Source organism: Mastigoproctus giganteus, chromosome 7, assembly GCF_048544385.1.
Source record: "Mastigoproctus giganteus isolate SK-2022 chromosome 7, ASM4854438v1, whole genome shotgun sequence".
NCBI lineage: Eukaryota > Metazoa > Arthropoda > Arachnida > Uropygi > Thelyphonidae > Mastigoproctus > Mastigoproctus giganteus.
In genome coordinates, this window is record NC_143581.1 from 139,050,136 (window position 1) to 139,075,769 (window position 25,634).

Here is a 25,634-nt window from a genome sequence, read left to right on the forward strand (position 1 = left end):
ATGCCAGCCATAATGGCAATCGGTGCCGGCGCTCTTGCTGGACCCATCTTTCTTTCCCCCTCCCTCGGCGGTAGGGGAGGAGACAGGAGGTTTTTCCCTCCTGCCTTCTCCCCTACTCGCCAACCCAGATTTCCTCCTGGTGGGGCATGGGCATGCCCCACTGATTTATAATGGGGTCGCCTCCTCTATCGACCCCATTTCTTCTGTCTTTCTCCCCCCCCAGTCTTCAGTCTCCTCTCCCTCTCTACCTGCTCGCCAGCGTATATCCCACAGGTCAAAATTTAATAGCTCCAAATTAAGTTCGCTCACATTTCGGTCTTTTAATCTAGCGATCAACCCACGCAAACGGTTTTTTTTTTTTTTTTTTTTTAAGGTCCTTGCCACTGAAATCTCAGGAAACTAGGTGGCAGGGCCTGCCAGAGTAAATAACTGTAATACTAGTGTACCTGGTCTGCCTCCACGGGGCGAAGTGTGGGCAACGTCGGGCCTCAGCTGGGGTCCGGCGGCTAAATGGCCAGAAGAACAACGGTACACAACATCACACACCTCAAGATCCATATACTTTTAAATCTCTGGCCTTTACAGTGAACTGTATCACACCGCAATGTAAACTACGCGGAGATGGGGGAAACCCCTGGTGCCGTTTGACCCTAAACACACTTTACACTTTACACTTCTTCGGTGAATTTGCCTGTTTCTGGCGAAAATAAATAAATAAATAAATAAATAAATCTTTATTGTGAAGTAGAATTACAGCACAATATCCCATCACGGCGACGAGCGCCAGGGGTTCACACAAAATCTGAACATTCAGGTAATAAGGACATACAGTCCTTGCTAAAAACAGAAAAACTCGGTCAGGTGAGCGAAGAGTCTGTATTAGACAGTCTCGGACGCATATCATTTCGTTTTTTCTCGCGGAAACTGGTTTTTCATCCCCAAACAGGAAACCAACTACAGAATACACGTAATTTACATACATGATATATTGATATTGATATCGACCTGTGGTCTGTAGACAAGGCATATCGCGATGGCATCTTGTCCCATCTTGCGGTTTGTAAAGGACATTTATGTAAGTGCCGATCTTAGTTAGCCGATGTAATTTCATGTTCAGCTCAACTTGTAGTCCTTTTTCGCTGTAATTACTACTTCATTCATTTTTACATTTTGACTATTATCTTTGCTTTGATCTGTTAATTATTATTTAGTTATAATTATTATTGGTTTTTTTTTTTTTTTTTTTTTTTTATAAATCAAAATCACTTGTATAAACAACTAATTGTAAGATTCCTCTGGCTTTCTGTGTAAGGAATCACTAGTGTATAAAATTTATGTTAATAAAGAATCTTATTATTATTATTACATTCCATAACGTCAACCGGCCTGGAGCTAATTCTGAACAACTTAATTTATTGGGCGCTTAACCTTGATGGGTCGAGATTGAATTTGGATGAAAGCATGAATATGAAATGAGTCAAAATATCGATTCAACCAATCAGGAAAAAATATATGGCAGCATTCAAAAATTCATTACAAGCATGTTTTTTCAGAAGTTAAATAAAAAAAAAAAACGCTTGTTACAGAGGATTTTAATATTTCCGTTTATTATTATTATTTTTATTCATCTCACTTTAGTATAAAGTACATACCCTATTATTATTATTATTATTATTATTATTACATGTATCTGTTTCTTCTTTTTGTGGGTTTTCCCATCCCGCGAAGGGTTGTTGTAGGGTTTTAGAACATCAGCGACTATGGCCACGTTGCTCCCTGTATATTGTCTGTAAATTGAGTATTCTGAGGTCGATTTTTTTGTTTTGTTGGACGAAAAACCCGAGTTTCCGGGGGGGAAAAACATGCTACCGTTGTTTGAGACCAAATAACTCAGCCACGTTGTGGAAAAGCTCATAAAAATTCCTCTCGCCATTGACGGTACTCGAACTCACGTTTTTTCCAGCAGGTGTTGGGAGGACGGCGATCCTACCTACTGCACTATCCACAAGGGCCCCCGACGGGGACTGGTACGTAAGGTGATTGTTATGTCCGGTAACTGATATTGGTCGAGGAACTCTCGTACTGTCCTACAGGTGTTTAGGATCGCGGTTTTCAGGAGTTCCTTGTAAATCGCGAAAAGCGCATGTTCTCTGGGAGGCCGATTGCTTCTAGGTTCTTAAGTAGGCCCTTTGGCACATGCCGGTAGTTGACATGGTGATTGGGATGGCCATTACTTGTTCCATACGTTACATCTCTCCGACTGCCTGTCTTAGGTCTGTGCATTTCCTGACTTTAGACTCGTATGTTTTCTGGAGGTTGATGTCAATATTGTTGAGCACCGCTACGTCAATCAGATAGGTTGTCTTTTCTTTCTTGTCAGTGAGGGTTACGTCCGGTCAGCTGAGCGGGACCATCTTGTCCATTATTATGGTGCGATGTCTCTAATGCGGCCTTTGATTCATATAATAAACCTTACCACTCACAAGTATTTGATTTTTTCTTCTTTTGAATTCTTCCACCCCGCGAAGTTACAGGTGAATAAAAGCAAACACATCTTCAAGCATGTTGTCCTAGATTTCTTTTTGTGAAAGAATAAATGCAAAAGTTGTTAAGTATGTGTATGTCTACGTGTAACATATTATGTCGAAATATCCTCTTCAGTGTACTTATAATTCACCAGTTTACTTCTAAATACATATCAATCAATCGTTACAAATTCGTCAGTTTCCCGTTCGGACTGGAAGAAACAATTATAGATATCAATCGTTATGGTACCAGAAACAGTTCAATTACCAAAATATAGGTCTGCATTTATGGATTGTGCTCTAAAATTCTGTAATCAGGCCAAAAAATTGAAGACACAAGTTGAATTTAATAATAAGGCTAATGATATTTATTGCAGCGGTTCTCAAACTTTTTGGTCTCACGATCCCTTTACACTCTTAAAAATTATTGAGTCCCCGAAAGTCTTGTCTTAGTCTTAGTATTATTATGAAAATAGTTTTGACCTCGCGGACCCCCTGACAAGGTCTCGGGATCCCCAGGGGTTCACGGACCATACTTTAAGAATCGCTGATCTAATAACTGTTTCTAGCAGCGCTGTTCTCAAACTGGGTCTCCAGGCGAGATCAAGTTAGATTAGGGTTTGTGGACTTTAAGCGCTTAGCAAATAAGGCTATGAAGCGTTAGTATATTCCCTCGTGGGTAGCACTGTTGGTAGAATCGCCGTCCTCCTCACACCCGGTAAAAAAGACCTCGGTCGTGTCCACAGGAGGTTTTATCACTCTTTTTCAAAACGTGGCTGAGTTAGTCAGTCTCAGGCGAGGGTAACGTGGTTTTTTTTCCCAGGAACTCGGGTTTTTAATCCAGCAAACAGAAAATATCGACCACAGAACACACTCAATTTACAGTTAATATATATGGAGCAACATGGCCTTCGTCGCTAATGCTCCCAAAACCTAATAACAACAACAACAACGTTAGTATATTGCGACTACAATTGCGGGTATGTTTCGGATGGACGTTTGCTGGACAAAAAACCCGAGTTTCTGGGAAATAAAACCATGCAACGCCCTCCCGACACCGACTAAGTCGAGCATGTTGGTGGAAAATAAAGCCTAAACCATTCCTAGCATCACCGACAGGTTTAGAAATTTTCCACTAGGTGTGAGAAGATGGTGATTATAACTACTGTTCTATCGCGAGGGTGTGAGATTAACTCCAAGATTGGCTCAAGTGGGAAAACTACGGAAATCACTGCGCTACAGAATAAGAACAAACTAAAATATTAAAAATTCAGGTGGACAAGATTTTCACTTTATTAATTACTGCTATAAGATTCCACGTAATTACTTCACTGATTATATGAGGACGAGTCCAATGAAAACAAGATTTCGATTGTTTGAATTTATTACGCCACCGCCATGGCATGTAAATTCATGGCTTGGTTTTTCTTGAACACATACTTGACTGTTCTTGATACTTCTGGAACTCGTTGGTTGTCCTGGTGCGTAGCACAGCAGCAAACAAATGTGGCGTACATAATAACGGATGCGTCAAAACTAGGGTAACGTAAATTGCGTTTATTGAGAATCGGTTTGTCTGTTTGTTGGATGATAAACTCAAGTTTGTGTGGGAAAGGAGGGCTACGGAACACTTGCCACACTTGAAGAATGTGTGATCATAACCACTGTGCCAGCCATTTGGGCTGACGCAGTGATTATGATAAATTACAGTTTGGATACTACTGAATGTATATGATATATTACATACGAACATACTGTATATTGGCCTTCACTGATTTGGAGAAACCGGTTCCACTTCAGGTTCTTCTCTCGTTTCCTCATAAATTCAATAGCGAAGATTATGACGAATAAAGAAGCATTTCATATCGCTAGATCAACTTAAAAGATTTTAACATGGTTAGTTTCTGAGAAGAATCGATAATTAAGAGATAATCAAACACAGAGAAAATTAGCTTGTGTTTTGCCGATGTTGTTATGTTATTCTTCATAAAGACGTATAGCTGTAAGTAGTACTCAAAATGTATTAATCAAATATTAACATCCTCTTCGCAAGTAGCAATTATAGGGAACACGCGCGGCATAACTTGCCAAATTTCGAAAGTAACAGCTCTGCACAACCATCGAAATTACGACATATTTATTAAGAGATTTTTTCCAATTATATTTTCATCTCACTAGTGCAAATATTTGCAAACGTGTTAAAGGTTGTTATTTTAGCCTCGCTATATCACAGTGGTTTATTATAAGTAGCTAGTGACATAATTTCTTGCGCGGTTTCTGTTCAACTTCAAGAAATATGGTGTTTTAATCAAACTTTTGGAGTACTTAGTGTCACCTTCTTGCTTAACACTATCTAAATGAAACTTTTGTTTACTTTATTCGGCAAGTTGGCTATTCTTATCCATTCAAGAATGCCTTTCCCATTCCCTTTCTATACGAATACAATCTAGTTAATCAAGATTTGAAATGATTTGTAATTACTGTACTACATATATATATATATCGTTACACCATATATATCAATGTCCTTTAAAAATTAATCTGGACTCCCCCAGAGAAGTATGCAGCATATACAGACTCGACTCGTACAAGGGCGAAGCAAACAACCATTGGTTCCAAGCACAACGAAGTGCCCCTCGCCATCTAGCTATATTTTTTGTATCCATACAAAATGCACATTAATTGAGGAAGGGAGAGGCGCATCTTCAGAATTTTTTCCCCCGGCCGCAAAAATATCTAGTTATCACTTTGAGTACATATATGATATATATGATGACAGATGGACTAAGAAAATAACAGAATGTACCCAAGAGGAGCTAGAAGAAAACCTAGAAGACAACAATGGAGATGGACAGATGAAATTCATGAGTTTGTGGGTAGTAAATGGATGGCCATTGCACAAAACAGAAGGAACTGGAAAGTTGCTGGAGAGGCCTTCATCCTAAAATGTCTGATGATGATATATTAACTCTTATTTTTAGCACTTGATTATTAATCATGTTGCTGATTAATGGTTCAACACAAGTGATCAAACGTAGATAAAATCGTTTGGTGTATGCATATTTTGTATATAATGCAGAAAAATATTTAGTGTTATTTGAAAAATAGTTGAAATTCTGACTTTTCAACATGCAATTCCAATTAGACAAACTATAATAACTATATAACATGAATATTTTATATTTATGTATATAAAGCTAAAATCTGTAACTACTGAGAGATAGTAATATTAAAATGCCTCCGTTTTATCTTCTTCCTCTGGCTTTAAGAAAACTAATAAAATCGTTGACATTTTTCTACACACGAGACATGTGATCATACGAACGACACGGTTCAAAGTGCTTTGATTACTACGGAACATTATAAGCACTTTTCTTTTATGACCTACAAGTCAGGCAGGAAACAGACATTTGCAGTATTGCAACCCTCCAAAGAAAGGACAAGAATGTCAAGCTGGGTCTGCAAATGGAACCGCGATGTTACCTAGTCCTATTAGCTCAGCGTGAGAAATAATAAGAAATCCAATGCGATAAAGTAGGTGGCGCCTTCGTTAGTGTGTGTGTGTATTTGCGTGTGCGTGTGTTTGCGTATGTGTGTGTAAGAGAGAGAGAGAGAGAGAGAGAGAGAGAGAGAGAGAGAGAGGCTCGCCCGTTTTCAATTGACGGTAAACTATGAGCACCACAAGAGCATATGCAGAAAGGCTAACAAAGACTTTTGTTTGCAACTTATTCCTAACCAGTGCGAAGCGCGAGCGAAGCAAAATGCCGTTGCGCCGAGATAATAAAATAGCAGCGCCCAGGTCAAATGTCGTAATTACATCGTCGAAGGAATATGCGCTTAGAAAACATTAAGCTGCGTCGTTTATCGAAAGCCATTAGATACGCTGCTGTGTTAGAAAAGAAAGACTCCAGATCGAACGAGAGCGACAAATAGGTTAATCCCAAGATTAAGTAATGTAAAGAAATATATGTAAAGAGCAGTTCGGAACAAGCTCTAATCACCCTTTCGGTGTTAACTGCCTTCTGGCAAACCTCAGCTGTTTGAACATCGCGAGTAGCCTCTCAGCTCTGGCTTAAAGATTAATGGAATTATGAGATAAAAACTTTGATCTCTAAACCTTAAGAGGAATCTGTTATAGAAGCTTCTCCTGCTTTCAAAGCATGTTTCCGTAGCTATTTTTAGGGTGTATCATATTAGCTTAAAAGAGGTCATTTAACTAAGAAAATTAAATGGCCAATTCTTTGTTCAGAGGAAAAGAAAGAAAGAAATGGGCAATTGTTTGCTAATAGATAGATAGATAATACCATTTTAGAATTGCCCTGAGAGTAGATAAAGTCGTGAGGCGTTGGTACTCTGGTAAACTGCGTGTTTTATCTTTGAGGAAAGAAAAACAAGAGTTTCGGGTGAAAAAAGCATCGCAATTAATCCATTGATATTAAATGTGGGTGATATGGGCATAAAAACTGAAGTTTTAATATTCATCTTCGGGTTCTAATCGTTTAATATAAATTGATTTAAAAAAAGGCTATTTTAATTAGGGCTGTTGTTGTTTTTGTTGTAGTAGTAGGATTTTAGGAGCATCGGCAATTAAGGCCATACTGCTCCGTATATGCTGTCCAAAAATTGCGTGTGGTCGATTTGCTGTTTGCTGGACGAAAAACTCGAGTTTCCGGGAGGAAAAACCATTCTACAATCGCCTGAGACCGACTAACTCAGCCACGTTGTGAAAAAGTCCCATAACAGTTCCTTTTTTCATCGACGGGACTTGAACTGAGGTATTTTTTACCCGGTGTGGGCAGGACGGCAATTGTACCAACTGTGCTACCCACGAGGGCATTTTAATTAGGGAATTTTCTTGTAAAGACCGACATAAAATATCAGCTACGTAATTTACCTAAAATATTTAAGCATGTGGCGATCATGATTTTTTTAAAATTAATTACAATTTATTAACTATAATTTTGTAATCTGATTTAAAAATTTAAATCAGATTATATAAAATGTCCTTTTGGACTTTTTTTATCCTTCTATCAAGAGCTGTTATTGGTTTCATCCTATTGGATCAGTTTGTTCCTTTTATAAAACAACGTACACATGAATAAATCAAAAAACACTAACACATCCATCAATCACAAAAATTTCGGCTTCAGATTTTTATATAAAATATTGACGTGTCATTTGATAATGCTTTAAGATTGCTTCGATAGCGCAACCCCGAAGCATGGAATTTCCAATCAAACACAAAATCAAACTGCGCTGAGACAAATGCGTTTTTGGCAAAAAAAAAAAAAAAAAAAAGCCCAAAACGCATGTACACATATCTAGCAGCTTAAGCAGGACGGCACCAGAACGTTAGCTCAACTCCGCTGTGGTACCCTGCGATGAATACAGAACTCTGCAGAAGGCCAGAAATGTGTGTAAAGGTTATGTTTGTGCAGTGTGAGTGTTGTTTAGTTGTTTCTGGCCACTTTGTCACCAGGAAGGTGATCGTCTGGAAGGCCTGGGCAGTGCCCATCTACACCACAAGGAATTGGCGTGAATCATGATAGACATAGAAATGTCCCGTACAGAATGCCCAAAGCGAGTTTGGGTTCATTCATTAAATATAAAAAAAAATAATAAAAAAGAGGGTCCAGTCTCTTAGAACCAAATGAAACAAGCATCTGGAATGCACCAAGAAAGCCTCGAAATGCACTGAGGTGCCATCGCCGTTTGAGAACAGCAGGATCATTGACGAATGCATTAATTTAACAATAATGTTCAGATAGTCCAGAATTGTCATACTTTTCTGTTGCTTTTGTGTTATAAAGACTCCCTACAGATTATGACAACAATGGAGCAATATAAATAAAATAAATTTTCTGTTTATACTCCGGGACGACCAAACGGTCAGAGGAGTTCACAAGATAGATTTGAATACAAGAAACAGCACCATATTCAGCAGTCACGGGCTTGAACCCCGGTCACTCAAGGCACGTGTACTTATGCACCCGCGCGCCTGACCACTAGGCTACGATGGCCTTAGTTGCTAAATCTCCTAAAAACCAAATAACAAAACAAACAAACAACAATATCACAAACAATAGCCTGAGCCACATTCTCTGAACTACCCAACCAGATCCTTTATCCCATGTCCTTTTCGATACAAGCTGAAACAAAATTCGTCAGACCAGCTTCGCCTTTTCCAGTAGTCGAAATTTCTGGCTCAATGCAATTTTCATTTGCATGGCAGACAGATGGAACTAACTAGAGGTCTATTTTGTTTAATTCTTCTTTAATGTTTTGTTTTCTAGCAATAGGCATCCTCGTTTGACTTATTCTTTGGAAAGCTTTGAAAAGAGGGTCCTCAAAATCAAGTTAAAGAAACTTGCAGATTATAAATAATATCATAATCGGAAACATTCCAGAAATGGGAAACATTCCAGAAATGGGCATCCTTGTTTGACTAATTCCTTGGAAAGCTTTGAAAAGAGAGCTCGCAAAAGCAAGAGTTGACCTAAGCAGCGATGTATAAATTTAAAGAAACGTGTAGATTATAAATAATATCATAATCTGAAATACTCGATGTAAATCCGAAAGAAAACGCTCATAATTTTCCACGTGACAATACAATGGCATTATCCCGGAAGGCGAAATCCTCCCCTATTAAATAACAATGCATTTTTATCATTGCGTGTTTTTGCATTTAATCAACTTAGACTCGAAAAACCTTCATTGCCAGATTAGTTATTTTTCTGTATAAGAATTTCAATAATACTGATTATGCATTTTTTTAATTCCATCGAAATTTCGTAGCAAATAATTTCGACGACATAGAAAAGCAAAAATTAGCTATACTTGGAACTCGAGCTTATGCTGGTATAAAAATTTAATCAGATGCATTTAATCCTTTCGATTGTATTTACAATTTTCCTCATGTAGGCCAGCTCATCTCGCATAGCCGTTCTTTAATAAATATAAATAAATAATAATAAGTTTGCGGGAATTACTAACTGTTCGTTCCCTCATTTATGTATTTTAATATTGCTCGTAATAATTTAAGCCTTGATCAGTGTCTACTGTTCACTTATTTTCTTATTTTTTAATTTTCAAGTACTATAGTTGTTTTTTTTTATATATTATATAATGATAAAATCAAGCACAGCATGTCTTCGTTAATTTTGAAGTAATGGAAAACGAAATACTGTATTTCAAATCAGTAAATGGAAAAAAAAAGAAAGAAAGAACTTTGAGGTATTGCGCTGCCTCTGGCGTTAGTGATTCTTGTCTGTAAATTGCATACGTTCTAAGAACGGATTGAAAAACAATGCTTGCCGTATGAAAAACAACTCCGCAAACCCTGCATCTTCTCCCGAGATGAACTAATTCAGCTCTGCTTCAAAAGGATTTAACAAGCTATGTTTGCACCAACAACAAGGTTTAAAGTCGGACTCTTTTCCAAACAGGCGAAGATGGCATAGTCATTATTTGTCACGGAGGCAATGTTAGATGGCACAGAATCCTTAATTTTAATCTAGAAATTATATGTCGATATCATTTCGACCTCAGACATGTAGAATTAGTTTTATATGATCGTAGAACATGTACATATATTAACATCACAAGATGGAAGGAAAAGATTTAATGTAACTGCAATTTTATTTATAAACAGCTGTACTGATATAATTGGGACGAACCCAGATTTGTTCTACTATGTTATTAACCATATTATTAATAAGGGAAGTAGCTTTTAGGAACGTGCACCTATTACCTTCATCGGGCCCTCGCATGTAACACAGTGGATACAATCACCGTTCTTACCTTACCGGCTGCAAAAAGCCTGATTTCTAATCCTGCCAATGAGGCGGGGGGAATTTTTATGGGCCTTTTTTGCAATGTGACTGAGTTAATCGGTCTCAGGCGAGGGTATCATTGTTTCTTATCATGGGAACTGGGGTTTTCGTCCAGGAAACAGGCAAATTGACGATATAATACAACTAATGTACAGGACAATACACTAACGCCTCATAGTCTTAGTTGCTTTGGCGCTTAACACATTACATTAATCTTCATCATGCCTGCCCCTTTGCACGTAACAACCAACTTATTCATGATGAGTGAACGGATTTCTACAAAATCTTAGAGCTGAGGTGGAAGGAGTGGGAATTTTTCCACATGAGGTCTAGGTTTTTTTGCTTGCAAAACAAGCAAATCGGCCGGCAGACATGCACTTGTAGATTATACACTGACACAATATGACTTACGATGTGTTGAGAGCCGTAAAGTCAAAAACGGATGATGGTTGCCCATCATATGAATGTCGCAAGAAAAAAATTTCGTAAACACTTCTTATGTACAGAATAGGAGTTTTCAGTTGTTCAGTTGATAATAAAACGTTCTCTGAAACGCAACAGAATGCGTCCTCATCATGCTTCATTCTTGTTTAACACACACATCAGCTGTTGGCAGGGAACTAATTTTACACCCTTTTGTAGCGTTCTACCTTCTTCACGCCTTCTTCCCCAATGGATAACTAGTTCTAATACGGAAAATGGAAAATGAGCTCTCTAACTGTAAAATGCTTGTTAATAGGCTAATTTGCATGTTGTGTGCGCTTTCCCAAATCCTGAATAACTAAAGTAGAAATCGTGCTCCCTCGGCATGAGATCCACAGTTCCACTAAGCTTTAAAGAATTCCTTCAGTTGCAGATGGAATCGAATCTAGCACTTATGGTCAGATACTTTGGCGTCCTTATTCAATCTTGCACAACAATTCTGAATATTTCTATATCCTTCAACTTTCTTCATAATCAGGATATCACACTGTACAATTAGGCTTCTTGCTGCGACCACCAAATATCATGATTTTCACTGCTCTACAAGGATAAATCAAACAAGTCCCGATAATCCGGACCTCGTTCTTCCGAAATTTATGAAAATGCCTTCACAAGACTCAAACCGCTCAGAAGTAAGCAGGGAAAACGTCTCTGGAACTGTCCAGACCGTAGACATAATAGGCGATGTGGAAAGCCAAAAGCCTGCTCCGGTTCCAAAAAAGCACAACAAGAAGGTAGAAATCCCAAAATCTGATAGAGAAACTAGATTTCAATCTGAATCCAAGGAACAAACTGAACAAAGGAGCCAGCAGTGCGACTGCGTGGAGGAGGAGCATGCTCTGGACTCCACACTGCCAGTTGGTCCCGTCCTGCAACGGGTGCTCACTCTTAGGACGGCATTAGAGACCTTGTTCAAAGAGCAAACGAACAGGGTTACAACAAATCTCCGCGTCGAAATCGTCTCCTTATGGAGCAAATTGGAGACTATCCTCCTCTCCACACAATCGGAATATGACAAAGCAACTGCCAAGTTGGAGGGAAGGGCAAATCAAATGCCACAACGTGCCCCTTCCTACGCACAAGCGCTGAGGACCACACCGTACCAGACGCCGACTGTAGACTCTAGTACACAACCTGCCAAACGGAAAACACTCCTGAAGCAACCACATCTGGTCGTTCTATGCCCTGCGACACCGGACGAAACGCAATCCGGCGAAGAGCTCAAGACACAAGTAATCGCCAATCTAAGCAATGACTTCACGACAACGAGGATAAAAGCGGTTAGGAAGACCAGGAACACCGGCATACTAATAGAGACAGAGACAAAGGAAGAAGCAGAAAAGATCATCAATAACCCAAAAATCCCAGAACTAGGCCTGACCGCGACCTTGCTCAAGCGAAAAGGACCGTCTAATAATATATGACTTAGAAAACGACCTGAGACCAAACCAGTTGGCAGACGAGATCTACCAGAGAAATTTCTCCAACTCCCTACCTAACTCTGACGCCCAAAACCTGCTCACCCCAAAGTACTCCTACAAATCTGAAGATGCTAGATCCACCAACTGGATTGTGGAACTTAGCCCTGTCGCCTGGCAGACCCCTAAAAGGACAGACAAGGATCTTTGTAAACTGGAGCAGCCACCGCTTCCGCGAGTACGTGGGTGTGCTAAAATGCTTCTTTTGTTGCAGATATGGCCTCACTACACATACTTGCACACAAACAGCACCAACGTGTGGTCACTGTTCTGAAAAAGGCCATTATTATAACAACTGCCCAAATAAAAGCACACAACCAGTTTGTACAAATTGTAAAGGCCTAAAAATGGACTCTGTACACTCCATAAGAGACAGCAAATGCCCAGCGTACCTTAAGGCTAAGAGTAATCCTTTACCCACAATCTCCAGGTCAAGGGGGAGAACTCCAGTCAGGACCTGTAAAGCGTGGGTGCCCACCGTGCTGCAGGCACGAGAAGTAAATAGCAGAATCGATCTTTGGGTTGAGTCGATGATACGTCGGTTGAGTCGATGATACGTCGGTCGACCGATGATACGTCGGTTTATACCAGACAAAACTCGATTATGGGGACACGCCTTAAGGAGTACAACACCACTGAGGTTAAGTTCATACAAATAAACGCACAGAGGGCCAGGGCAGTGGCCGATCAGTTACGACTTAAAGCTGAAGAGGAGAACATTTACGTCTTAATTTTGAAGAACTATATAGCCACATGAAAATGGTCCGGAGGTATCCCCTGAAATACAAGATCATTCAGGCGGAGGATGAGACTCCCTGGACAGCCATTGTCATCGGGAATCCAGTCATCACAGCTACTAGAATTATACACCTCTGCACTGCTTGGGCCGCATGTGCCCACATTGCCACCGCTATGGGAGCCCTTTATGTAGTGGCCCTGTACTGCCGCCCTGGTGAGGACTTCACCTTTGCCTTAAATTACCTTCACACGGTAATCAACACCTTTCCAAATTCGAGAATAATCATTGGCGCAGACGCCAACTGCAGGTCCCAGGTGTCGCACAGTCACACACCTGATCTACCAGGCACAAGGAACGGTCAAAAACTGGAGGAGTTCGTGGCAACCGCACCAATAACGGTATTAAATCTCCCACAAAACCTCCTGCGGACCTTCTGCAATACGTTGTGGGAGTCAACTATAGATGTCGCCATGGTCTCCAGAAATATAGCCAGCAATAGTACTGGGTGGTCGGTCCAAGACGCCTGGACCACCTCCGACCACCGTGCTATAACCTTCCAGCTTACCTGCTCACTAACTAGGAACCCAGTACCAAGAAAAATACAGCACAGGTACGCTATTCAGAAAGCAAATTGGGACACCTGCCAGACTGAAATCTCAGTTACCTTACAGGAATATAATGCCGAACTCCAGACCACTAGGAACCCGGAACTCCTTCAGCGGAAGACAACAGCCCTCATCACTCAGGACTGTGAAGCTGCAATACCTAAGAAACATCCAGCCCCGGGTGCATTGCCATGGTGGAACCGGGACCTGCAGCACCTTAGAAAGGAGACTCAGATCCGACGCAAGGCATTTCAAAGGGCCAGAAGATCTTGGCCAGCTGCAGAAGTTGCGGCCTTACGGCAGCGGTACAGAGAAGCGAGAAATGCCTACACCGCCCATATACGTCACTGCAAACAGGAGACTTGGCAGCGATTGGTCACAACTACTGGCAATAATGACCCCTGGGGGGTGGTTAACAAGATCACCACAAACAAACTCCCTCGGGGGGTTTTGTGGCTACAAAACTGGGAAAGCACCATAAACAATATTCTTGACGTGGTCTTTCGACCACCGGCTGAACCACAGACTGACGATCAGAAGAAAATGTGCCAGGATAACGCGACCTTCAATAACCAAGTAATGGAACTGCCTTTGAGCAATTAGGAGGAGCTAATTGCAGCAGCTCCTCCTAATTGCTATCAGAGCAAATAAATGCCCATGGCCAGACCTGCTAGAACCAGAAATTGTTAAAAAGACAGTGGAACATGCCCCTGACCTGATGCTAAATCTTTACAACAAATGCCTCCAGGCAGGAGCTTTTCCAACATCATGGAAGGTCGCAAATATCAAACTTATCCTAAAAAATCCTTCCAAGTCGCCTATCCTCCCATGCTCTTACAGGCCTATAGCCTTGCTCTCCGTGGTCACCAAGCTCTTCGAGCGCCTACTACATGCTCGTCTCCCACATCACTACAATACTGCAAGACTAACAACGCCCAACCGGTTCTGCTTTCGCCAGGGTCATTCTGCAATAGATGCCCACCAGAAATATCACCAGAAAGGTAAAGAACTGCGACAGAAAATACTTCTTGGTGATCTCTCTGGACTTCGCTGGGGCGTTCGACACGCTTTGGTAGCCAAGAGTCCTGGCCAGACTTAGAGCGGCAAATCTTCCCAGCAACCTCTATCAGACCTTACAGACCTACCTATCCAACAGATTCATAATAGTGAATTCGCCCTATCAGACCCTCTCTAGATGCATCCACCGGGGCTGCCCGCAGGGTTCGGTCCGGGGAAGATTCCTATGGAACGTCGTCTTGGACAGCTTCCTCGTCTCGGACCGACCTCGGAGAAGTGGATGCGCAAGCATTTGCCGACGACCTCATTCTCTCCGTCTCGGCGAAGTCAAGGGCAAAACTGGAAGAATCTGCAAACTTGACCTTGGAGCTACTGCAGAACTGGGCAAAACAGAATCACCTGAGAATATCACCAGAAAAAACCAACTCAGCCTTGCTGAAAGGGAACCTGGACCTACGACGGCCTCCTCAAATTAAGATAAACCAGACAACAATAAAATTCTCTAAACAACTCAAGTATCTAGGGGTCATCTTAGACCACAACCTATCCTTCAAAGACCACCTACAATACATCCGAACCAAGATTAGGAAATACGCTGCCCTCGTTGTTAGGGTGGCTCGAAGGGACTGGGCCCGTGGCCGGCGCACGCTACATATCTTCTACAAAGCCATATTCATACCTATCATCACATATGCCTCTGGCATATGGTATAATAAGGCTACTACAGCAGTCAACCGACGTATCATCGACTCAACCCAAAGATCGATTCTGCTATTTACTTCTCGTGCCTGCAGCACGGTGGGCACCCACGCTTTACAGGTCCTGACTGGAGTTCTCCCCTTTGCCCTGGAGATTGTGGGTAAAGGATTACTTTACCACCTGGCAAAGGGCATCTCAAGGACTTGTCTCGGACATTCAACTGACCTAGAAAATAACCGCACCGCTGAAAAGAAGAGGCTCTATTCTCACCTGCTGCAGGTGTGGCAAGAGATATGGACAAACTACAGGGTAGACAACCAGAAAGTTTATACCTGACGTCGTTAGGGTCTTCCCTAAGTTCCCAACGTGGTTCTCACCTGGACTCCATGTGGCATACCTTCTCACCGGACATGGCGCCATCAATGCCAAACTTTTCCTTTTGGGAATTGAAGAGGACCCTACCTGTGTTTGCGGCGGTCTGGAGATCTGGCAACATCTAATGTATGATTGCCAGCTTTATGACGACCTCCACAACATCCGATTAACAAAGATCCTATATTGTCCTAGAGGACGGGAGCACAACATACTGGATACAAAACAAGAGGACCTGGCTTTCTCCTGCTACGCCCAAGAGCTCTTCGCAAGAAGACGAGTGCTCGCTGCAGTAGAGCTCAACTGAACCCTACACATGACAAACAGGAATAACAACTGAACCTACTTAATAAAGGACAAGAACTGACTTGACTGAACTGGACGGGACCTGGTCCCATGAGTGATATCCTAAATGGGAGCACTAATACCACTGAAGATCAACTGCAGCTTGCTGCTGGCCATCTTGGCTCTCAACCCATGCTCCCTTGCATGGTCCTATCTTTTCCCCTCTCCCCCGGCAGGGGGAGGGGACGGTATTTTCCGTCCCTTCACCTCCTTTCCACCCCTCTCTTCGCCTGGTGGGGTATGCGCCTGCCCCACTGATTATCTGGGGTCGCCTTCTCTATCGTCCCCATATTTCTGTCTTTTCCCACCAGCCTTCTGTCTCCTCCACTCTACCTAATACGCTAGTGTATACCCCACAAAACTTAAAATTTAATAACGACTAAATTTAATTGCGTTCACACTAAACTTATTTGGCCTTTCTACTCAATTTTCTTAACCCCCACTGAGCGAGAATTTTTATTTTGTTTTGTATATATATATATATATTTTTTTTTTTAGGTCCTAGCCACTGAAATCTCAGGAAATTAGGCGGCAGGACCTGCCAGAGTAAATATCTAAATATGTTCTAGCGTACCTGGTCTGCCTCCACGAGGCATAATGTGAACAACGTTGGGCCCCAGCAGGGGTCTAGCGGCTAAATGGCCAGAAGACCAACGATACACAACACTGCACTCATACAATATCCATACACTTTTAAATCTCTGGCCTTTACAGTGAACTGTTACACCCACAATGAAAGCAACGAGGAGATGGGGAAACCCCTGGTGCCGTTAGATACGAACACACTATAGGCTTCTTCCTATCTTCGCCTATAATTGACTGGATTATCTCTCATGCGAGATTTCTGTACCATTGGATTATGAAATATTAGTCAAGTATGCTTGTATTCGTGCACAGCACCATAGCAATGTGCATATAAATATTCTTGTTTATACTCTGGCACGACCTCCAAGTCAGAGGAGTTTATAATAAATCACGAATACAAAAGTTAATCGTATTTAGTAGTCACGGGCTTGAATCACGGTCCACTCAGAGAACGTGTGCTATTTATTGCTCTCTCGCTCTGACCACTCGGATTCCACCCGCGTGTTCTGATATTCATTTGCACGGTTAATTGAAATTTGAACAATCTCAATACGATTTACAAAAGATAAGTTTGCCAAATCAACTATAGATTCACTTTTTTTTCCGTAGTAATTAAATCTAAGGAGATGTATAAGGTGTGGAAGGTGTAAAATGAATGAGGAAGATCTACCCTTTTTTCCCCCTCCCCCGAAGATGAGACAAGAACCAAGGAGCACAAATATGAAATTTCGGGAAATAACAGAAGAACGGATCTAATGAAAATCACCGATTAGTTGTCGAACACTAGAATAAGTTACCTCCCAACATGGTAGAGGCAGTGAGTTTAGCTCAGTTCAAAGTGAAATTGAATGGTTACCTTTATAATTTTGGAGTAGGAACAGTTTTTTTTGGGGTTAATGTAGAAAAAAAAAGCCACTTTCTTGCATCATCTCTTTTTCCTTATACCAAGGAGAATTTGAATGCTAGATTCGTGCAGTACTTCTTTCCTATTCTATTTTTTTTTATTCAGAAATTTTTATTCTAGTGTTATTGTCAAGGGTTTTTGGCTTCAGACAGATTTCTTTTTTATTAAAATATATTGAAATGGTGTGCTTTATATATACGGTGATGATTTACAAAGCGGTAGTTCATGTATTGTATTCGAATGTGTTCTTATTGAAAATGCAGAATACAGCAGTTGAAGTCATTGGAAATCTGAATGTATTTTACGTAAGCATTTAGCCGAAAGTAACGATAAACATTAAGTGTTCATTAGTAATTCGATCCCTATATCTAAAACTAGCAGTTCTGCCTAATTTGTTCCCTTCTTGCTTGGACTTTTCAACCACAATAACAAAATGGTTGGAATTTGTTCTTAGTGATGAAAGACAGAAACAAACGATAACTGGAAAGGCAGAAATGTGTTGGCCTTTTAAAAGTATCTTAAAAATAAAATCTTAAAAGTTAAATGTTATCTTCTTTTAATCCTCTCTTCTACATTACCTGCTCTTAAAGATCAAGGACGCAGTTTAACAACGAAGTCTTTCGCGGAGTCGTTTAAACAAAAGGTTCGAATGACATGTACACTAAAGATAGCTTCACGGTATATATTAACTCTGGCTATCGCTGACATGCCATTAACGAGTCGAAAGGGTGAAAACTTTATACCATTTAGCTGCATAGTAGCACTTACAGTCACTACCTACCTTGTTCTACTCCTACTACCTACTCCTAAGCATATAATACTCTTTGAAACCATTCTTTGTTGTCATAAGTCCCCTGAGTTATTGCAGCATGTAGGAAGCAGATATAATTTGTAATTTTTTATTATAAATAAACTCTTTAGAAATTCGAATTAAATATTAATTAATAAAAATATTAAAAGGTGTCGAATTATTGGAATCTAGTACGAATAATTTTAAAACTTTAAAATTGTAACTTTTATTTCAACTATAAAAGTTTAATGTATGCCGTCTGTGTGTGTGCTGCTCGAGAAAGAGTAAGAATGCCATTAGCATTCAGTTCACTCAATCCATTTTTTTTTTTTTTTTATGAAAACCCCAAACACGAAAGGTATCAAAACCTATAGTACTTAGTACCGTGCATGGGTTGAAGGAGAAGTATGGGGGGGGGGATGCCGGAAACTTTGCTCTAGAGACTAAACATGGGTCTTTAACCACTTCAAGCCTCCAATAGCAAAGTGGTGGTATTTCACCGGTTGATGAAAGTCATCTACCAACTTAACAGTTAAACACTTCGTTCATGTCCACTGGCAGGTGACTAGTTTCCAAGCGCTGCATTTTGTAGAATTGAAGTTATTCTTGGTAAGAGTTTTTTTTTGTACCTGAATAATGTTGTTACTCTTCTCTGCACCCGTTCCAACAGATCCACATCCTTTCTAAAAGACATTCGGATACAGGTAAGGGACACAGCACTGAACCCTGAGGGTCTCCACTAATAACATTAATCAAGAGCAATTCCTATTAATAACTACCCTTACTCATCTGACACACAACTACCCCTTTATAAATAGCAGCAGTTTTTTTTTTTTTTTTGTAAAATATAAACTTCCGGAACACTGAGGAATTCCACTAGGAAAGAGGGGGATCTTAATTATTCTTTAAGAGCAGTTCGGAGGTCCTCACCAGGGAATTTTTTTAGAGAATGATGGTGCCGACGGCATTAGTAATAATAAATAATTTTTATTTTAAAATAAATAATTTTTTAAATTTAAATATATCGTTTTTTAATTTCTTTTTAACTTCCTGAACGCTGTTCCGGCGCATTGGGGCACAATAAAAGGCCTGCATAGCAGTAATTTTATTCTAATGCCACACAACTCAAATTTGTACGATAGCCTTTCATGTGAAATAGTGTCATAAGTTTTACTAAAATCTTAGTATATGATACGAAAATTATTTGTTTTTGCATCCAGTTCCTTTGTTACAGTAGCTAACCAGATTGGTCAGATAAGATTTTCCCTTAACAAATCCATGCTGTGTCGTATAACTGCCTTCCTTCTGGACGATCCTGTAATACTTCTTCCACGGACTCCATATTTTCGTTAAAATAGTAGTAAAGCTTACAGTTCTGTATTCACTTCGCCCTATTATCCGTACCCCTTTGGGAATAAGACGGACATTTGCACATTTACAATTTATAGGGAGCTCCAACGAAACCAAGGATGCTCTCATAATTAGGGCGAAAGATTTGCTTACCACTCTTTCTGCGTCTTTTAATATAATTGGATAGTTGTATCAGCCTCAATTGCTTTGTTTACTTTTAGCTTCAGCAAATTCTATTCCTCTTTCTCTCTAAGTTATAATAAAATCATTTAGCTTCCAACCCCAAGGGCTCAAATCTGGTGACAATGGGCTTGGCACACCCAGGGTCCTGAGCTGGATATCATCATTCTTCTCTTTCTTGGTGATTACCTTTTGGCTCTTTCTTTCTCTCTCTCAGGGTAACTCTCCATTTTTTTTTTTTTTTTTTTTTTTGGCTGGTGCAGCATAAGCCTTGCACCATATAGCTGCTAATAATAATAATAATAATAATAATAATAATAATAATAATAATAAATAAAGGAAGATAAATAAGTGGTATACCCCACTCAACCTAAGCGAGGAACCCCACCCACCCAGACGGCACAAGAAACGAAGTTAGAAAGATGGGCAAAGAAGACACTCCATAGTAGACACTACAATGACCTCCATCAAGATCACATCGATAACATTGCTTCCAATGCATGGCTCACAAGCGGGACGCTCTTCCCCGAGACTGAAGGATTCATGCTGGCCATCCAAGACCAGGTAATCAACACAAGAAACTATAGAAAATACATCGCATAGGAGCCCAGAATGTCAGATGACATATGTCGACGATGCCACCTGGCCTCAGAAACGATCCAACACATCACCGCCAGTTGCAAGGTGATCACCCAGACTGAGAACACGCATAGACACGACCAAGTAGCCAGGATAATATCATCAGAAGCTAGCGAGGAAATACCAGCTGACCAAAGAAAGTGAACCATACTACAAATACGAACCCCAGGCAGTACTAGAGACCCGAACCCACAAGCTGTACTGGGCCCGCGCCATAATAACGGATAAGACCATCCCGCACAACAGACCGGACATAACCCTTGTGGACAAGATGGAAAAGGCTACCTACCTGATTGACATAGAGGTGCTCAACACAAGCAATGTCCAGAAAACCCATGAGGAAAAAATTAGGAAGTTCACGAACCTGAGACATAAGATGGAGATGTGGCATATCCAAGAAGTATCGACCATCCCGATCATTGTGTCAACCACTGGTATGGTGCTGAAGACTCTACATAGCAGCCTAGCAGCAATAGGCCTCCCAGAGAACACTTACAAGGAACTCCAGAAAGTCGCAATCCTGAACACCTGTAGGACAGTCAGAGATTTCCTCAACTAACAGTAACACCAGATATTACAACCACCCTGTGTACTTGGTAGCAGTACCCGTCACGGAGTGGAATCCCCTAATCAGGGAGAAATAATATAAGAGCAACAATAATAATAATAATAACTTGGTATAGTTCTGGTATTCCCATCCCTAAAACTAAAAACTTCTTCGCGGTAAACATAGATGAAAAATATTTATTAAGTCTCTCACCAATTATTTTTATTGTTATAAGTATTTTGTAAACAAGATAATGAATTTTAGTAGAGGGCGATAACATACACTTCTGTTTACGTCTGCTTTCTTTTCTGTGGTGGCAGGATCATCAACACTTATGCCATTCATATCTAATTTGCCAATGTACATCACCCCTTTCCCTCTAATGTTAAAATAAGAAAAGAATTTTTCACTACTTTTACTTTCGCTTTGCCTTCTTGACCAAAAGCTTCTTATTAACTGTTTTTGCCTTCTTGACCAAAGGCTTCTTATAATCTGTTTTTGCCTTAATAATCCCCGATAACGACTTGACTGCAGATTATTTTATATTTACTGTTGATTCTGTATACAGCGTTCTGAACTGTATTTTTGAAACTGTTGCAAAATGTATTATTATTTTATCCATTCTTAAATATTATTAAAAGTTAAAAATATTATTTTTCTGTATTTATCCAGTTATTTTTATTGTTATAAGTATTTTGTGAACAAGATAATGAATTTTAGTAGAGGGCGATAACATACACTTCTGTTTACGTCTGCTTTCTTTTCTGTGGTGGTATGTGAACGTCTAGTTTTCTGTTTATTTTTTCTCCATAAAAAAGGGTAGGTTTAGATTATATCAAGTTTAAAGCTCTGCAACTTGTCATTATTTACTGTTTCTTCTTGTGTCTTACTTATTTAGTGATTTCCGTTGCATATATTTTTCACATTATTTATTGTAAGGTATTCTCAATTGTTCGTAGGTAGCGTCTTGATATACTTTAGCGTAGTAAAGATGATAAAATGGTCTTCAGCATTCAAAAACGCTCGGTATATGCGCATAGGCATCAGATCAGAATAACGGTTGTTCAATTGACTTAAAGCGAGTTGTATCAATTTATATTTTTTGTTTAAGGAAACATAGGGCTATCAGAGGTCCAGTATTTCGCTGTTTTTTTTTTTTTTTTTGTTTTTTTAAGTTCTGTAAAAGTTAGTCAAAACGGATAATTGCCCCGTATTTGAGAGGTTAATTTGCAAAGCATAAAATCCCTATTATATACCATTGAAAATTAAAAGTTTAAAAATGATTCAAAAAGTTTCTGAATACATTTTTTTCTAATTCATATTTGTTTTCAATTTAGTAATGTATGAGTGATTCTATCCACGTAATGCTGAATGAAAGACAGCCAGGCGGGCACCTCTCCGATTGGTTCAAGATTACGTTATGAATAAGATAAGCCAATCAGGAAACTTCCCTCCAATGCATTCCGTGCAGTTTGCTTTTTTTTTTTTTTTACGGTAGGGTTGATAACACTATAATAAAAAGCATCAGCATATAGAATGACATGTGCGCATGTTCTATAAGAGTCTACTTGTTCACCGGTAATCATATTGTGAGCTTGAATAATTATTAATAAATAGACATTGAAAGTTTGTGATAATAATGATAAAGGTATCATGGATTCTTCATTACACGATATATATTGGTTCGCTTGTTAATCACGGCTAACCGTTAATTCGATAACAGAAATCACTAGCTCCATGTGCGTTTTCTAATGACGTTCCGTTTATAAATAATACATGCCCATGTTCTTCCTGTGTAAGCTTCTGCATATTGGAGCTGATTTAAATAAATACTTATTACAATCTCACGATTATTAGCGCTTGTTGCTTAGCTTAATATATATGACGCAGTGGCACAAAATGACCGATTTACAATCCTTTATTTTAATAAAAATAAAAGGCCTCCGTGGCCGAGTTGTCAGATATTGGAGTTTAGTAGTATACGCTCTTTGGGTAGACTGGGGTTCAAGCTCCTGACTGCTAAATATTGTCGATCTGCTGACAAGCATGGAAGGCTTCCATCCTGCAGGGGTTTGATAATGTCGGCAGTTTACCTTATTTATTTATTTTAATAATTGGTGACAGGAACAGTGGATGCGCCTCACCCGCTGAAAAAAAAAAGCTCCAATTATATATATATACAATATTTTTAATAGGACTGCAGTTATATTGAGCAAAATAAATAGATGTATTTTGCTCAATATAACTGCAGTATATTTTTGTACATTTATAATTTATAAATGTATATTTTTTGTATATTTTTGTACATTCTGTATATTTTTGTACATTTATAATTTATAATTTTGTACAATTACTTTATTTCTTGTTCAAAATAATTCAGAATAATATGTATGTAAGTTTGGATTTAGTGTGATTATTTGTTGTATTAGTGTGCAAATTATTGTTGTAATTTGCCTGTTAAGAAGTGTATAAACTTTGTTCCACAGTTTAATAATATATACTAAAAATATGGAAAAACTTAATGATTGATTATTATTTACTAACACTAGATTTTACGAATATCATGCTTTTCATGTAAAATGAAAGGATGACAGAGTTTTTATTTAAAATGTGAGCTATTTGAAGTAAATGTTTAGTTCTTGTTATAGATACTTATGTATACATATAGTTGCATATGAAGTTGCCATGAACAGTTCATTCATAATATTATTTCTCTGTCTTTTACTGTAGTTTTTGAATAGAGCAGTGTGCTCTGCTAATCTTTCTTATCTTTTCCAAATTTATGCCATATTTTATTTGAATTTCATGCTTTCATTAATTTTATATATGAATATATTTAAAAATATATTTTGATTTTTGCTGCTGGTTTTGTTTTGAATTTAGTAATCATTAGTATTTTAGCAGTAGCTTATATTTTTGTAGATATTTGTTTCTTAATTCATTGTCATTTTAAAAAATTACTATACACAACTTTCAAGATTCTTATATTTTGTTTTCTAAACATGGTTATGCCACCATTATAACTTTATGACCAGATATATTTATCCCATAGCTTAGCAATGAATCTACCATAGCAAAATAAATGACAACTCATATTTCTCATGAAAATTCACCTCTTTGGGATAAATACCTGCAATTTTTATGTAGACATTACCCTTTATTAATTGTACCTGGCATATAAATTGAGGTTTAAGAATGGGATTTTATTTGAAATAAATTTGTTTTTTTGGTTGTTTCTCTCAGTAGCTTCAGTTGTAGGTTACTGTTCATTCAGCTAATCTTTTTTTTTTTCAGTGGGAAGTGGAATTATATTGATATTTCAATAAGATTTAATGAGGTCCAGTATATACCTCATTAATTGATTTTGCTAAGTAATGAATATACTTAAAAAAGAATTGAACTTTTAAGGTACTTTGTAGTACTCTTCTTAAGATTCCAAATTTATTTTATGTATCTTTTACCTGGGCTGATACTTCTTTATTAATATAAATTTTCAGCAAACCAGATTTTGTACCTTTTTTCTGTGTTAAGTAATTTTTTTCTAAGTAAATCTGAATTAGATTATTTTGGTAAAAAAGTTAATATTATTAACTCTTGACCAAAAGTTATTAATACTGTTATATGAATACCGAAGTACTGCTTTTATATGTTTTGTTCTTTGGATATGTGGTATCCTAGTAATCTGTTCTGCCCCTACCATCACAAATATTTTATTAAATTGAAGCCCAGTTATTGATATATTTTTGATATCTCAGTTACTGATATATTTTGGATATTTTAAAAGTTTTAGTTTTCAATAACTTTAAGTTTTGTTAGTAATCATAATAACTCATGAATTCACTGTGATCAGGTCTGTGAACTTTGTCCAAAGGGTATTTTGCCATTCATTAAAGGGCATGCAGTGATCAAACATAGTACATCCAAGAGTTTGGTGCATTTTTCTACAATACTATTCAGAAAATTATCAGTGGCTGTTGCATCATTATTCTAAGTTTCTTTTTCATTAGATTATTAGTTGCTATTTTTAGCTAAGAGAATAGTCTATCAGAATTTGTTTCTCTGATAGTCTTCTTTTTTATCATGGTATTAATTGTTCCTTTTCTAAGGATCTTAGTTCTGAGAATCTAAGGATTGTAGTTGTATTCTTTGGATTTGAGAAACAGTGCACTTTTGTTTTAATGAGATTTTTGATTTCATCTCTTATACAAGACTTAATCTGTTCTGGTAATTATAGTTGCATCAGCTGTAAAGTGAACTGTGTTGTTGACCTCAGATTAGTTTTTCTGCACACTTTTTTTCTCTACATCTCACTGCCCCATAGAGTTTTGTTTTTTAAATATACCATTTTCTGTTTGCTGAATAGCCATATATGAAAGTAACTTAATATTTTCCCCTGTTTATTGGATATTTTTCTTTCGCTTATAAAGGTATTTTGTTTCACTGTGTTTTAATTTCTAGTTTTGAGATATAGTAATATAGGCAAAAAGAGCTGATAGCTCTACATTATTATATAATTTGTTTACTTCTTGGTTATTCATATAATA